Source organism: Orycteropus afer, unplaced genomic scaffold (genome assembly GCF_000298275.1).
Source record: "Orycteropus afer afer isolate SDZICR_OR568_19922 unplaced genomic scaffold, OryAfe1.0 scaffold00037, whole genome shotgun sequence".
Taxonomy (NCBI): Eukaryota; Metazoa; Chordata; class Mammalia; order Tubulidentata; family Orycteropodidae; genus Orycteropus; species Orycteropus afer.
Window position 1 is genome coordinate 8,684,773 of NW_006921624.1, and position 18,057 is coordinate 8,702,829.

Consider the following 18,057-nt stretch of genomic DNA (forward strand, 5'->3'; position numbering starts at 1 on the left):
ATGGGGTCGCTATGAGTCGGAAACGACTCGACGGCACTTAACAACAACAACAACAATGTAACAGAACTTTATTTCTTGCTCATTTAATGTTCAGTAAAGATATTTCTGATTGGAAGTATTCTAAGAATGACTCATGGATTCAGTTTTCTTTTTCTTTTTTTTTTTTTTTTTCTCATTGTGCTGCCATATTCAACGTATTGCCTGTATGTTTGCTGAAGAATGTGAAAAGAGCATGGGGAAGGTACCATATATTTAACTATCTCTCCTCAGAAGTAACACATATTACCAGTGTTCCAATTTCATTGACTAAAACTAGTTCTAAGACCACTCCCACTGGCTAAGGCACTCCATAACCTAAGCCTCAAGCCTTCTGCTTCTACCCAAAACTCTCTCACATAAAGATATACTCAAACACACACATAGGCACACAGCATCACTGGTGGGCACTATTTTTGCAGCACCAATTGTATTCTTATAGAAGGGGAGAAGTGGCTATTTGTGCCATGACCTTGGAATCCTATAATTTCCATTTCATGGTGATTAAAAGAAAGTAATAATTATGAGCAATCACAGTATAGCTTGGCTTAGACAAGAACAACTCTTTCATTTGTAAATGTAAAAACCAAACTCAATTCTATCCATTGCTTCTAAGTTTCACGTATTTTCACGTTAACACCTCTCACATCAGGATGTGTCTCAAATTGACATTGATATATTACTATCCATCCATATAGTTGATATACTACAATATTAATTTGCAATTTTTTAATTTCTTAATGGTAAATAAAATAATGACACATTATTTTACAGAGACAGAGAGTGGCAGAATGTATAAGCAAGCATGACCCATCAATATGCTGTCTACAAGAGACATACCTTAGACACAAGATGAAAATAAACTTAAAATCAAGGACTGGGAAAAATATATCAAGTAAATGGCAACCAAAACAGAGCAGGAGTGGTAATATTAATCTCTAATCAAATTGACTTTAAGGCAAAACCACCAAAAGAGACAAGAAAGGATATCATATAATAATCAAAAGTTCTATCCAATGAGAGGACATAACTATAGTAAATATCTATGCACCCAGTGAAAAAGTCCCAAAATACATAAGTCAAACTTTAACATAATGGAAAAGAGAACTAGACAAATTCACAATAATAGCAGAGGACTTTAATACATCACTTTTGATGAAGGACAGAGCAACTAGAAAGAAACTACAAAGATCTGAACAATACAGTCAGCCAACTTGATGTCATAGACATATGACACTTGATCCAACAACTTCACAGTACACATTCTTTGCAGCACATATGAATCATTCTCCAGAATAGACCACATGTTATACCACAAAGCAAGCATTTTTAAATTTAAAAACTTCAAAATAATACAAAGCTTCTTCTCAAATCACAATGCTATAAAATTAGGAATCAGCAGGAAGAACAAGGACAAGGGAAAAAAAATCAAATACATAGAAACTGAACAACATCCTGCTTCAAAACAGCTGGGTAACAGAAAAAATTTTTTAAAAAATGGACTAAAAATCAAAAATAAAAATCCTAGACTCAAATGAGAATGAAAACACAGCATACCAAAACCTTTGGGACAAAACACAAGCAATGCTGGGAGGTCAATTTATAGCAAAAATGAACACACCAGAAAGGAAGAAAAAGTAAAAATCAATAACTTACTCCTATAACTCTGACAGACAGAAAAACAGCAGGGAGGAAAAAAAGATACAGTCACCAGAAGAAAAGAAATAATTAAGATTGAAACAGGAGTAAATAAAACCATAAAACAGAGAAAATCAGTAAGACCAGAAGTTGGTTCTTTGAAAAGATTAATAAAATCAACAAACCGCTGGCCAAATTAACAAAGGAAAAGAAGATGCAAATTACACAAATAAGTAACAAAATGAGTAGTCAATTGAAATAAAAAGGATAATAACAGACTACTACAAAGAACCGTACTCCAACAAATTTGAAAACCTAGAAGAAACGGAAAATTTTCTAGAAACATGTTACCTAAACTAACACAGAATGAGGTAAAAATTTTGAACAGAAGTAAAACAAAAGAGGATATCGGACAGTGATTGAAAAAAGGAAAAAAAAAAAAAAAGTCCTGGCCCAGATATTTTCACTGGAGAATTCTACCAAACATTCAGAAATGAACTGACACCGATTCTGCTGAAACTATTCCAAAACATAGAAAAGATGGAATACTCCTAAATTCAATTTGTGAAATAAACATAACCCTGATACCAAATCCAGGCAAAGATACCACTAAAAAGGAAAATTATAGACTAATATCCTTTATGAATATAGATGCGATAATTCTCAATGAAATCCTAGCCAATATCCAACACCACATCAATAAAAACAATAGTAATACATCCTGACCTAGTAGGATTCACATGAGGTAGGCAAGAAAGTTTCAACATTAGAAAATTAATCAATATAATCCACCACATAAATCAAACAAAGGAAAAAAAACTACACGATCATATAAATCAATGAAGAAAGGCATTTGATAAAATTCAACAGCCTTTCTTGATTTAAAAAAAAAAAAGCTCTCAGAAAAATAGGAAAAGAAGGGAAATTCCTTAACATAATTAAGGGCATATACATAAACCCAACAGCCAAAATTATTCTCAATGGAGAGAAATTGAAAGCATTCCCCTTGAGAATGAAAACCAGACAAAGATGCCTTTTTATCACCACTCTTATTCAATACTGTACTGAAAATCTTAGCCACAGTAGTAAGGCAAAAAAGGGAAATAGAAGACACCAAAATTGGTGAAGAAGTACAACTATCATTATTTGCAGAAGATATGATCCTATACATAGAAAATCCCAGAGACTCAGCAAGAAAACTACTGGAACTAATAGAAAGTTTCAGCAAAGTAGCAGGGTACAAGATCAACATACAATCACTCAATTCCTTTACACTAACAAAGAGAACTCTGAAAAGAAGTCATAATTGAAAAGAGAAATAGACAACTTCACAATAATCATAGGAGACTTTAATGCAACACTTTTGATGAAGGACAGAACAACTAGAAAGAAAATCCACAAAGATCTAAACAACACAACCAACCAAAAAGAAGAAATACTTAGGAATAAACCTAACCAAGATTGTAAAAGACATACACAAAACAACTACAAAACAGTACTGCAAAATACCAAGAGAGACCTACATAAATGTCAGAACATGCCATGATCGTGGATAGAAAAATTTAACATTGTGAAAATGCCAACACTATGCATGTGAAAGCTGGACAATGAATAAGGAAGACCTAAGAAGAGTTGATGCTTTTGAGTCGTGGTGTTGACGAAGAATACTGAAAGAACCATGGACTGTCAGAAGAACTAGTAAATCTATCCTGGAAGAAATGCAGCCAGAATGTTCCTTGGAAGTGAGAATGGCCAGACTTTGTCTCACCTACTTTGGTCATGTTGCTAGAAGGGACCATTCCCTGAAGAATATTATGTTTGGTAAAGTGGAGAGTCACCATAAAAGGGGAAGGTCCTCAATGAGGTGGATTGACACAGTGGCTGCAATGATGGGCTCAGGTATAGCAAGAATTGAGAGGCTGGTGCAGAACTGGGCAGTGTTTTGATCTGTTGTCCATCGGGAGTCAGAGCTGACTCAGAGGCACCTAATAAAAACAACAACCCAACGTGATCTATAGATTTAATGCAATCCTGATCCAAATTCCATGAATATTCCTTAAAAAGATGGAAAAATGGATTACCAATTTTATATGGAATGGAAAAAGACCCCAGATAAAAAAAAAAAAAAGCACTACTAAAGAAAAAGAACAAAGAAGGAGGCCTCACACTTCCCTATCTCAGAACCCACTATCCAGTTCCAGCAGTCAAAACAGTGTGGTACTAGCACACCACAGACACAGAAACCAATGGAGCAGAATTCAGGACCCAGAAATATATGCAGCCACCATGAACAGCTGATCTTTGGAAAGGATCAAAACTCATTAAATGGGGAAGAGATGGTCTCTTAATGAATGGTGCTAGCAAACGTGGATATTCATTTGCCGAAAAATAAAACGGGATCCGTGGCTCATACCATATGTGAAAACTAACTCAAGATCAGGATCAAAGACCTAAATGTAAAAACCTAAAACTATAGAGGTCATAGAAGAAAAAATAGGGGCAAACTTAGGGACCCTAATTTATGGCATAAATATTCTATCAAACATAACTAAAAATTCACAAACACCAGAAGATAAACTTAGCTACTGGGACCTCCTAAAAATTAAACACTTGCCATGAACCAACACTGCTGTAATGTATGGAATGGAAAATGATGCTTTTAAACAGATGCATAGAGAGTATCCTCCTGGCTCCAGGTGAACCAATTCCTGTCTCTAAGACTGTCTTCTAGGAAGGAACGTTGAGCAATCTACTTCTGTAGTGATACCGCCTCGGAAACCCAAGGAAGGATCGCTATGAGTCAGATCCACCTTGAGGACAAATAACAGCAACAAGACTGTCTTCACATGAAGTACTTCTATGTAGGCCTCAATATTTTCCTCCCAAACTCTTCTAGTACCAGAGGCAAGTGGGTGCTCTCCACAGAGGATCTCAGGGCAAACATTTCCCATGAAACGCCTTCTCCTTCTGTCTTAAATGCCTATAATATTGTCCATCTTTTTTTTTTTTTAAATTAATTTGAATTTTCTATTTCTGTTTCTACCAGAAGAATGTAATCTTCACGAGGTCAGACACTTTGTCCACTGTTCATATTTATTGACTGCACAAGGAGACTCTCAATAAATAGTTGATAAATGAACACCATATCTGAGTTTGTTTTTAACATGTAGCCGGTACTTTACAGTGGTTACCACTGTTCCATATCAAATGACTTGGCTCTCTTATAAGATATCTACTGATTATTGTGAGGCTTCTCTTGCACTTGGCTCCTTCCTTCTATTCCATAGGGATACATAGGCTCCACCTTAAGCAACACAGAGAAACAGAGTAAAAAAAAAAAAGGATTAAGATAAAAGTTCTTGTTGCAGTAACCACTGTACTTATACCAAGGATAGAAAAATCTTCTTTGCTTCTTTCACTTATGAATCTAAGGCAGAGGCACATTCATTGTAACCAAGAGGCTTTTCCCTCCTTGTTATCTCTCCCTACACCTTCCAATTGCCCAGCCAATCCTGCTTGTCCATTCAGACCCCAGAAATGTGTGGTGTAGTGCAGAGTGTTATGTTTTAAAATGTTTAATTATCCTATGTAGTTTTGGGGAGCTCTGGTGGCGTAGTGCCTAAGGCATTTGACTGCTAACCAGAAGGCTGGTGGTTCAAACCCATGAAGCACTCATCAGAAGGAAGGTTGGGCAATCTACTTCTGTACTGATACTGCCTCAGAAACACAAGGAGGGGTCACTATGAGTCAGATACAACTCGAGAGCAATGAGTTAGATGTAATTTTTGGCCTCATCATTTTCTGGTTGCATGGTTTATTTAATTTCATTAAGTTTCCTTAATTATACAATGCAAATCATATTGTAGCCTAATTGATATTATTTGAGTGTCAGAGATTGGACCTGTTTTGTAAATGTTATAGTTTTTCACAAATGTTAACTCTCATTTATTCATTTGTGAAATATGTGTTGAGCCAGGATATATTATGTCAATTACAATCAAAGATGTAGTGTCAATACCTAGTCAAAACAAGTACATAATAACTTATCAATAAACACCATTTGAATGAAATAATGAGTAGATTATATATAAAATCACAGCTTAGTTTAATATTCAATGTTGTTGTTGTTGTTATGTGCCATCGAGTCGGCCCTGACTCATAGCGACCCCTCCTTGGGTTTCCGAGGCAGTATCACTACGGAAGTAGGATTGCCCAACCTTCCTTCCGAGGAGTGGCTGGTGGGTTTGAACCGCCAGCCGTCTGGTTAGCAGGCAAGTGTCTTAGCCACTATGCTACCAGAGCTCCCTTAATATTCAATACACTATTTAATAGTCAGTTAAATAGTTTAATATTCAGCACACTGTGTATAGTCAGTATACTATTTCTCCTATTCTTAACAATTTTCTCCAAGAAAGAGGAAGGAGAAAAAAAGAGTATCGGTTGGTTTTTCTAGAAGACAACATATGACAAAATACATTTGAGTTGTTATCTGCTGCAATCCTGGGTTGTACGTGTGAGTCACACTGTAACACATCACTGTGGAAAGCACATGCTTATGTAACCCAAGCCTCTATGACAGTTACCTTTTGAAAGAAGGGGATAAGGATATGAGTAGATACATCTTGTCAACTAGTTCATTAATACCACAAGTGGTCTCTCTTTCTCCTATCTTCCATGCTGGAATCTGATGATCACATCAGAATATGAATATGATGGAAAAGTATACAACACTGAAAGTATCCAGTGAATGCTTCATTTGAGATTCAAGATCGTTTTGGTTACCTCATGCCACTCTGAGAGGAATATACCACAAATGGGATGGCTTTAACAAACAAGAGTTTATTCTCTTATAGGTTGGAGGCTTTAATTCCAAGTTCAAAGTGCCAGGCTCTAGGAGCTGGGGGAAAGCCCCTCAACCTTGGGCTTCAACTCTGCCTCCAGCTCCCAGCCTACTGAAGCTGGAGGCTTTTCTTCACTCCAACAGCTGCTGGCTGCTGAGGCTGACAAGCCTAAGATTGACAAGTGAAAAGACACAGTCCCAATGTTATCAAACAACATGGCAGGCCACTAAATCAAATCCAGAAGAAATCCCAAGATTGGCAAGGCATGGCAGGCTATTGAACAACAACTTGGCTACATGCAGGGTTCAAGCATGCTATAAGCTAGAGACCTTTCTCAAAGCTGCTTCTTATATACTGGAAGCAGACCACATCCCTAAAGCAGCTACTCAGCTGCTGTGTAGATTTCACCATGGAATGATAGCCAATCTCACCATGAGGAATAACTACATCCAACTGCCCAGACACTCAACCAGGCCCAGCCAAGTTGACAACAGCCTTAACTACCATAAAGATATATAATTATATTTAATGAGTTGTATGGGGTTCAGAGTATTATCTCTAGTAGAATTAATTTATCTCATGGACCCTCCATAGGTCACCAGCTTCACCCCTAAACTTTGTGGAAACTCTACTTGTAAGTTTTCCTTCCCATGGCAGAGAAGCTCATCCTCTAACCCTGTTTCTTACATGCTCTGTTTCATACCCACAGACCTTGGTCCTTAGCCCTTCTCTTCCTTCCAAATTCCAGGCATTCTATTGACCATATACTTTTAATATGGATTTATATAGTATTCTTCACTGTGCTTGCTGTTATTGATGATTAAAAGAAGGTAGTATCTAGAGATTCTGAGAAGAAGTGTGTGGGACAAAGAGGATCATGTGGTGGAATGGCCATTAGGTGGAAAAAATAAAATATAATAAAAATAAACTAAAAGGTCGGCCAGCTCACATGATGAAGACAAAACACTTTTCAGCTAACCATGCTGTATTTTGGCATATTTGAGTGTTTTCCTCCTTTCCTATCTTGAGTCAAAATAGGAAGGAAAAAAAAAAAAAAAAAAGGTTTCTTTCTAATTCCTTAGTCTTGGAAGGTTAAGTCCCAGGGAGCAAGAAGATGGAAAGCTAGAGTGAGACAGAGAGGGAGAGGGAGAGAGAAGAAAGAGAAGAAGGAAATGAAGAATTGGGGAGGGCAAAGGAGGGGAAGTAATTGAAGATTTTAACAAACTTCTGCAGTCTGAAATAGAGCAAACATGCAATCAAGATGAATTGATAATTACTGGTGATGGGATCTGAAATTGAAAACAAAGAAGCATCAATAGCTGGAAAATATAGCCTTGATGATAGCAATGACACTGGATATCACATGATAGAATTTTGCAAGACCAACGGCTTATTCATTGGAAATAACATTTTTTCAACAACATAAATGGTGACTATACATGTGGACCTCAACACATGGAATGCGCAGAAATCAAATTGACTACATCTGTGAAAAGAGGCAAAGGAGAAACTCAATATCTTCAAAAAAAAAAAAAAGACCAGGTGCTGATGGTGGAACAGACCATCATTTGCTCATGTACAAGTTCAAGTTGAAGCTGAAGAAAATTAAAAGAAGTCCATGAGAGCCAAACTATATGACCTTGAGTATATCCTACCTGAATTTAGAGGCCATCTGAAGCATAGATTTGACACACTGAACACAAGAGACCAAAGACCAGAAGAGTTGTAGGATGACATCAAGAACATCATACATAAAGAAAGGAAAAGGTCATTTAAAAAAACAGGAAAGAGGGGGAAAAAAGACCAAAATGGATGTCAGATGAGACTCTGAAATGTGTTCTTGAATGGAGACTAGCTAAAGTGAAAAAAAAAGAGAAGAAATCTAGAAGTAAAAGATCTGAACAGAAGATTTCAAAGGGCAGCTTGAGAAGACAAACTAAAGCATTGTAATGAAATGTACGAAGACCTAAAGTTGGAAAACCAAATGCTCAGCATTTGTCAAGCTGAAGGAACTGAAGAAAATATTCAAACCTCCAATTGCAATATTGAAGGGTTTTATGGGCAAAATATGAAACGATGTAAGAAGCATCAAAAGAAGATGGAAGGAATACACAAAATCACTGAACCAAAAAGAATGGGTCAATGTTCAATCATTTCAGGGGGTAGAATATGATCAAGAAGCAATGGTATTAAAGGATGAAGTCCAAGCTACACTGAAGGAATTGGGGAAAAGTACTGAAATATTTCAATAAAAGGATGCTGCTCTGGAGGCACTTATTTGTCTATGCCAGGAAATTTGGAAGATAGCAACCTGGCCCACGGACTGGGAGAGATCCATATTTGAGCCCATTCCAAAGAAAGATGATCCAGTAGAATGCAGAAATGACTGAACAATATCATTATCACATTCAAGTAAAATTTTGCTGAAGGTAGTTCAAGAACACCTGCAGCAGTATATTGACAGGAAACTTGTAGAAATGCAAACTGGATTCAGAAGAAGACGTGGAATGAGGGATATCATCGCTGATGTCAGATGGATCTTAGCAGAAAGCAAAAAATACCAGAAAGATGTTTACCTGTGTTTCATTGACTAAACAAAGACATTTGACTGTGTGGATCATAACACATTATGGACAACATTGAGAAGAGTGGGATTTCCAGAATACTTAATTGTGCTCATGAGGAACCTGTACATAGATCAAGAGGCTGCCATTCGAACAGAACAAGGGAATAATTAATGGTTTAAAATAAGGAAAGGTGAGTGTCAGGGTTGTGTCATTCACCATACTTATTCAATCTGTATGCTGAGCAAATAATCTGTGAAGTTGGACTATATGAAGATGAATGCAACATCAAGATTGGAGGAAGACTCATTAATAACCTACGATATGTAGAAGATACAAACTTGCTTGCTGAAAGTGAAGATGACTTGAAGCTCTTACTGATGAAGATCAAAGATTAGTCTTCAGGGTGGATTACACCTCAACATAAGAAAATGAAAATCCTAAAAACTAGACCAATAAGCAGCATCATGATAAATGTAGAAAGGGCTGAAGTTGTCAAAGATTTCATATTACTTGGATCTGCAATCAACACCAGTGGAAGCAGCAGTCAAGAAATCTGATGTCGTGTTGCACTAGGCAAATCTGGTGCAAACGACCTCTTAAATTGTTGAAGAGCAAAGATGTCACTTTGAAGACTAATGTGCACCTGCTCCAAGCCATGGTATTTTCAATCGCCTCATATGCATGTGAGAGCTGGACAATGAATAGGGAAGACGAACGAAGAGCTGATACCTTAGAATTATGGTGTTGGCAAAGAATACTGAAAATACCATGCACTGCCAGAAGAACAAACAAATCTAGCCTGAAGAAAGTACAACTGGAAGGCTCCTTAGGCATGAGAATGGCCAGTCTTTGTCTCACCTACTTTGGCATGTGATCAGAAGGGACTAGTCCCGGGGAAGGATATCACTGTTGGTAAAGTGGAAGGTCAGAGAAAAAGAAGAAGACCCTCAATGAGACAGATTGACACAGGAGCTGCAATGATGAACTCAATCATAGAAAGGATTGTGAGAATGGCACAGGACAGAGCAACCTTTTCTTCTGTTGTTTATAATGTTGCTATGTGTCAGAATCTACTCGACAATACCTAACAACAAGTATTAGATTGGGAGTCTTTACTTCCAATATTTGCTCTATCACTTCAAATCACTCAGAATTGCTAACCCTTGTTCCCTTCTCTGTAGAATGCTTGTAGTGAGGAGAAAATGAGATAAAGTTGGTGAAGATTGTGACAAGATTTATTATTGTGTTTCATGTTAAAATGTGAAGAGGACTTCTTGTTGTTAGTGGAAGGTTAACTCAATGGACTTTTTCTTCCCACAGAGAGTTTATTTTGCATTGATTTTCTAATACATCTTTTAGTTACTTGGAACCTCCTACAACTTATCAAAATACAAAGCAAATTACTGATGGAACTCCTGTTACTTTATATGAGTTTAATTTAGAATTTAATTCCTGCAGTGTGTTTTCTTTAGTAATTGCACACACTGTTGCCTTAACTAATCATACGGAAATGGAGTGTGGAAAGAAGACATAATAAATAAAATAAATCTGCCCTCCAAAGTTCTGGATCAGCTCAAAGTTGATCTCCATAGAATCTTCTCTGATTTCTTCATCAGCATCTTCTACTCTCAGCCCCAGACACTCACAGATACCAGTCAAAGTTATTTTTCTCTGAATTTCTGTAGAAATATGCCACAATTCTTATGAATACCAATATTCATTGAAAGGGAGTTTATCACCTTATATCTTCCAAAGACTTCAAACTTCCCCAGAATAGACACCTTGCATTGCATGTCTATGTATTTTACATGGCTCCTTGCTCTGTTGTTGTTATCATTGTTTGCCATTGAGTTGATTCTGACTCACAGCAACCCTATAGGATGGAGTAGGGTTTCCTGTGGGAACAGATCACCAGTTCTTTCTCTCTCTGAAATTGCATATTGGTGTCATAGAAACACAGACCTTTAGCTTAGCAGCCAAGCACTTAACTACTGTGCCACCAGAGCTCCTTTTTTGCTCTGCAGTAACACATCATGATAAACATCACAATAAATGGAGAAAAGATTGATGTTGTGGTCAAAGATTTCATTTTACTTGGCTCCATGATCAACACCCATGGAAGCAGTGATCAAGAAATCAAATTACATACTGCACTGGGAAAGTCTGCCCCAAAAGACCTCTTTAAAGTGTTAAGAAGCAAAGATATCACCTTGAAGACTAAAGTGCGCCTAACCCAAGACTAGTATTTTCAATCTCCTCATATGCATGTGAAAGCTGGAAAATGAATGAGGAAGACAGACAGAAGTAGAGTTGATGCCTTTGAATTGTGGTGATAATGAAGAATACTGAAAATATCCTGGACTGCCAGAAAAATGAACAAATCTATCTTGGAAGAAATGCAGCCAGAATGCTCTTTAGAAGAGAGAGTGGCCAGACTTCCTCTCACCTACTTTGGTCATGTGGTCAGAAGGGACTAGTCCCTGGAGAGGGATATCATGCTAAGGAGAGTAGAGGGTTAGAGAAAAGGGGGAAGACCTTCAACAAGATGGATTGATACAGCAGCTACAATGATGGGCTCAAGCGTAGGAAGGTTTATGAGGATGGAACAAGACTGGGCAGTTTATCATTCTGTTGTTCATAGGGTCACTAGCGTCGGAGCTGACTTGATGGCACCTAACAACAACAACAATCAATTAACTGAAGGAAGGAAGAAAAATAAATGAATAGAGCTATTTATTAGTGCAATAAATTAAAAGAAGTAAAGGCTGATAAATTATCCATTACATATCTCTGAAACAAAATTATTTAATCCTACAATAAAGCACTATGTGAACTGGAAAAAAAAAAATGGCAGCTCAAAGAAATTTTAAAAGAAACCTCTTCTGTCAATTGGCAAAACATGGTCCACAAAGACAATCTCCTACATCCTACTTTGGTGAAGCAACTGGGATTTTAAAAGCTTGTAAGCAGCCATCTAAGGTGCAACTATTAGTCTCTTTCTGTCTGGAGCAAAGAAGAGTGAAGAAAATCAAACCAAACTCACTGCCAACAAGTTGTTTCTGACTCTTAACGACCCCTCTTTGGGTTTCCAAGGTAGTATCTCTACAGAAGTAGATTACCTACTCTTCCTTCCGAGGAGTAGCTGGTGGGTTTGAACCTCCAGCCTTCTAGTTAGCAGTCAAATGCCCATCAAAGATGCAGGAAACAATTAGTTCAATGGACTAATGGAGCACATGAACCCCAGCCTCCACATGCCTGAGACCAGAAGTAGGTCATATCCAGCTACCACTGCTGACAGCTCTGAAAAGGATCACAAAAAGAGGTCCCAGATAAAGTGGGGGGAAATGTAAAACAAAACTCAAAATCATAACAAAAAAAGACCAGGCTTACTCATCTGATGAAGACAGGTGGAACCCCCAAGACTATGGTCTTTAGACACCCTTCAATCTAGGAACTGAACTTAACCCCCACCCACGACTCAACTGGTAGCCAAATGATAGACAGTCCTATAAGGTGAACAGTAATACCAGGAGGGTATGCAACTCATTAGAACAATCTAGCGTATGAGATCCAGAGGACATAATTTGCCTCAGGAAAGAGCTATAAAGGTAGGAAAGGATGGGAAGGAAGGAAGGATGAAGGGAAGGGGTGGGAGCAAGGAAGTAGAAAGAATTCTGTTAGAGTGTGAAGATTGCAGTAAATATCACAAAACAGAATACATATGAATTGTTGATTGGAAATCCAATTTGCTTTGTAAACTTCCACCCAAATCACATTAAAAATTAAAAAAAAAAAAAAAAAAAAACTTACTCTCTAACTTAAGTATAATTGAATACTCTATCCATTTCCTTCTTCTAAGGGACTTCACAGTTGGAGTTCTACAATGGAGTGAATGAGCTCAGCTGCCTTCGGACATTTCAAGGGACATTTGCTTCATTTCTCCTAATCACAAGCCTTTATTCCTGACTCTGTCACAGTGGAAGTGGAGAATACATGCTTGGTGTTGGCCATTCTAAAATCTCTCTTCTATCCTTGGAAGGAGGTTTCCACAGAGATTCCTCATCCTTATCTAAGTTCTTCACCTTTAAATGTGCTGAAGAGGGAGCTGGAAACTAGACTCAGAGCCATATGGCAAAGCTGAGGGGCAGCATGTGGTTGCAGGTTGCTCATTGCTGATCTATAGCATCTTTAAGCTCATCTTCTATCTTTCTTTACACAAGAGGTAGTGGCAAGGTGGGAGTTCTACATTTTGAATGGCCTGTCCTTCACATGGCAAAAGGAGGCTCAGAGCACAGCATCCATGCAAAAACTTACATTGGTCATAGTGGAGTAAAGTGCAGCATAGTAGCTATGTGACCAATGTGAAGTAAGTTGTTAGGAGTAGAGATCCAGTCTGTGAACTTGAAGTGTGGTCTGCCCAATAGATATGTGACTTTGGGTGCACTTGACCAAGTATCAGCTGCAGCTCTAAGAAATGTCTATGTAAGCTATACAATAGGTAGGGACAAATCAGACCCATGCAAACAGCTAATAGATTCCTAAACTGTCAGTATGCTCAGATTACAAATGAAGAGAGGGGTTCTATGGTTGAAGTGTGAAAGTTAATTTATGTAACAAGCGTTAAGCCCTGGGAAGAAGGGAGTATAGAAGAAAATTGGGAGGTAAAAAAAAACAGACTAAAAAATAAAGAAGAAGGGACACACAGTAGACAATTCATGACCTATCCTTGACAATGATTGTTCACAGCAAGCTCTCTCCTTCTTACTCCACTATCAATGCCATAATCACACAAGGACAAAGAATACTATCATAGTTGAGCCAAATTCCAGAAACTTGACTGGATCAATCAGTAGTGGTTTGACTATTCTCTATCATCAGTCTTTATTATATAGTCAAGTTCCCGAGGCAGGATGCTCTTGTTTTCGTGAGCTTGGAATAGTCACGTTTTTTTCTTTGTCAAAACAAAAACGTAGATACACAAATATTCTTTTTCATAGAACTAATATCTAGCAGAGCATAGATTCAAACCCAAGGGTATTGTCAAATAAAGAAACCAACAAGCAAGTATGATGTTGTTGTTGTTATGTGCCCTCAAGTCAGACCCAACTCATAGCGACCCCTCCCTGGGTTTCCAAGGCAGTATCACTACAGAAATAGATTGCCCCATCTTTCTTCTGAGGAGTGGCTGGTGGATACAATTGGGAAAAACTTACTATGGAAAAAGGAGACTCATCACAGAACAAAAGTAAGCAAGAAGAGAGAGTCTTAGAACTTTGAAATACATATATCAATGATACTCTTTTCATCATCACCATTGCCAACATTAGTTAAGGGTAGCCTAGTGCATAAAGGCACTTGACTGCTAACCAGAAATCTGGCAGTTCAAACCTACTAGCCAATCTTCAGAAGGAAGATGGGCCAATCTACTTCCGTAGTGATACTGTCTCGGAAACCCAAGGAGGGGTTGCTATGAGTTGGGTCCAACTCGATGGCACATAACAACAACAATAACAGCTCATCTATCTGGGATGCACTTTGATCACAAGATATCACTAAACCTTCACTGAGTTCCTGAAAAGTAGGTATCTTCTACATCAAGTTGATACCCACGGAGTAAGGACTATAATCCTAACACAGGCAATGGGCAAGAAAAATGGTAAATGGGAGGGGAAGGGGGCAAAAAGAAAAGAAGTGGCTCAGGAATGAAAAATGCACATAATGGGAAGAAATGGGAGCAAGAGGGTATAAAAGGGGGTGGGGAGGACCGCAATATTTGGCCAAGCTTAGTCAAGATGAACTTGGGTGTGGAGCAAATAATCCAGTGTTGATAGGCTTCATTCTGCCCCTTCATCACACATTGCCTCATCTTCCAACATCATCAATTATTTCACTTACATGTGCCAAGTTTCCCGAAGATGATCTTGAATTCCTACAAAAACTATGCTTTTCTCCTTTCTAGCTCAATATTCATAAAACCTTCTTGGTCAATCTACTTCCGTAGTGATACTGCCTCAGAAACCCAAGGAGGGGTTGCTATGAGTCAGGTCTGACTCCAGGGCACATAACAACAATCCTTCAATGATCAGTTTGAATGCCACTTCCTCTAGTAAGCAACCTTTATATAGGCTTTTGTTCTCTATATTCTCTGACTTCTCCTAGTTTATTTATATATACCTCTTTTGTGAAATTTATCCTTTGTTCCTCATATTGTAAGGGTTCATGTATACATGTATACACATCTTATTCACTCTACTAGATTGTGAACTCTCCGAGACAAAGTCTGTGTTGGATTCATCTTTACATTTCCCATGTTGCTTCTTGTAGTGCCATGCACAGAGTAGGTGCTTAAAAAAATTATGGTGCAAAAGGAATAAGTATAATATTAGTTAAAGGTGGTTACAAAACTCTACAAACTAGAATAACCTCAATGGTGGCAAATAATTAAAATATATATTTGTAAATTATATTAGATACATTTTTATGTAATGATTTTTTATAAATAGGAAAAACACACAGGGTTAGGTGGTTATTTCCAAATGGAAGAATTATAGATTTTTTCCCCCATTATGTCTTCCTCTGTTTTCTGAAATAGTTTATTTACAATTTTCAAAAGTTACTTTAATAATAATAATAAACAATGACTAGATAGAGTTACATACTGGACTGCTGTTAATCCAAATGTTCTTGGCTACTTCTTCTAAATGACATTCTAACTTTCCTTATGGAACTAACATTCTTAGAACACATTCTTCCCAATGTGTAATTTGGACGGGAAGATATTTCCAGGTTCCTCTCAAAAGAAGATGAGGACACCACATTGTCTCTCTTCTGCCTTGGCACACTTAGGAAGAGCCTTATGAACTGTGCTTGGCCACTTAGATTCGATCCTACAGCCTTCAGTAAGAAGAAGTGGCACAAGAGAACAAGAGAGAGGCTTGAGTTGCTTTCACAGTGGAGTGGGCAGCAGCTGATCTTCTGATTTGACTATTTTGACAAAGGCATAGTTGATGTACACACTGCACCTTACCCCACTACAGCTCCTGTTGATCCTTTCTTGCTCCCTTGGGATACTCCCAGAGGGCCTCCCAATGTGTCCTTTATCATATGTTAGCCAAATAAAACTTTTAATTAAGAAACCTCATCAATACAGATATACATATATTTAAATAGTGAAGGAAGTCTGGCACAATGATACGCTCACAGTTTTCAATCCATCGAATGAAAGACGGCATTGAATGAATTCAAAAACATGATACAAAATTCATATTATCAGATTGGAAATTTGAGAAAAGTAACCTACCAACCTTAGAAGAAAGTGCAGTAAACAGAACAAGAGTCTATTTTTCATGGCTCTAAAATTTCTCTGAGATATTTAGCAAAGCCCTCCTCCCCCCACCATTTCAGCTGTAAAAGAAGGAGGTGTAGTAAATTATTTTCCTGCTCAGAGATTCTGGTATGACCTGTAATGAAACCAGATGGAAAGGGTAGGAAATTCCCAGGAAATTAAAAATCCAAGGGCAAGACTTTTTTTTTTTTTTTTCCAATTAGATGAAAAAATATGAAGGAACAGTAGCTAAAGTTCTAAGATGTTATACTTCAGCTTCCAAAAGGACACTTAATTTCTTCTCCCTCAATTACATACCCAATTCAAACAAAGAGCATATGACTTAAAAATGTTTACTTTTAACAAAGAGAGAACACTGGACATAACACATCACAGTTTGGAAAATCTTACCTCTCTGGAGTTTTTAGCCCAGCTAATTGGATCAGCTTCATCTCACAAATGCTGCTGGGTTCCAAGTCTATGGAGAAATCTGGTTTAAAATTGCCACTCAGAGCTGTGAGAGACCTTAACATCTCAATTAAATAGTCAACATAAAAACAAGAAGAAGAAAGAGTGAGAATGTGAACTGGATAATTCTGGGAGGAAGGGAATTCATTTCTTTTACCACACAAAACCTTAAAGAGATTGCCAGAAGTTATCAGTTGCAAATATAAACATAAAAGTACAGATAATTTAATAAAATGTACCCATTTTGTCCACAGAGGATTAAAAGTATAATATCTGACTATACAAGTCATATTGAGGGATATTCAACTTCTCCTAGATATAAGAATGCCTCTTTTGTATTTGCAATAAGGAATCTCCCTAATTAAGCCAGACATCTAAGCAATAAGTTCCCAGTAGACAAATATCAGAAGGACATCAGAATTTTATCATCTAGAAAATGAAAACAGAACAGAAGTCCTGAGATCTTGATTTCAGTCCAGGCTCTACCACAGGCATACTGTGTGACTCATCTGTGGGTGAAAACAGTGGGCGTCTGTGTCCTCATCCTTAGCTGATCTCTGAGTCTCCTTCTCCTGTATTGTTTTATGACTCTCTCCTGTGATGGCTGCTAACTTACAGCAGAATTAAACACATATACTGTAGCTTCTCACTCATAAGTGTTTCATCCCCTGCTCTGCCACTTGCTGAGTGCCCTTGGTCAAGTTAGTAAACCTCTCTTTATTTGAGGTTTCTCTGTAAAGTGGGAAGAATACTAATAGCCATCTCTGAGTAGCTGAGAGGATTAAATGAAATAATGCATCTGGAAGCATGCTTAGAAGAGTTTCAGACATATATTAAGGTCAATAACTATAAGCTACAATTATTATATCTCAAAGGAAACCATAACTTGTTTGATAAATGGGACCATGTTTTATATCTTCTATAGTGCATTTTGGTACGTTGATAAGACAGAAGAGATATATCCAAAAATCAATACTGATTTGTGGATAAATTGGCTGTAAAGATATCTTGGAAGATAAAGATGTTTAAAGTCAGGTGAGTGTTGTTTTTTTGTGGCGTATCAATCCTCTCTCATAGTACCTTATATAACAGAATAGAACTCCCCCTAGTTTTCCCAAGACTGTAACCTTCATGCAAGCAGATTGCCAGGTGTTTTCTCCAATCTTGCCACTGTTAGTTCAAA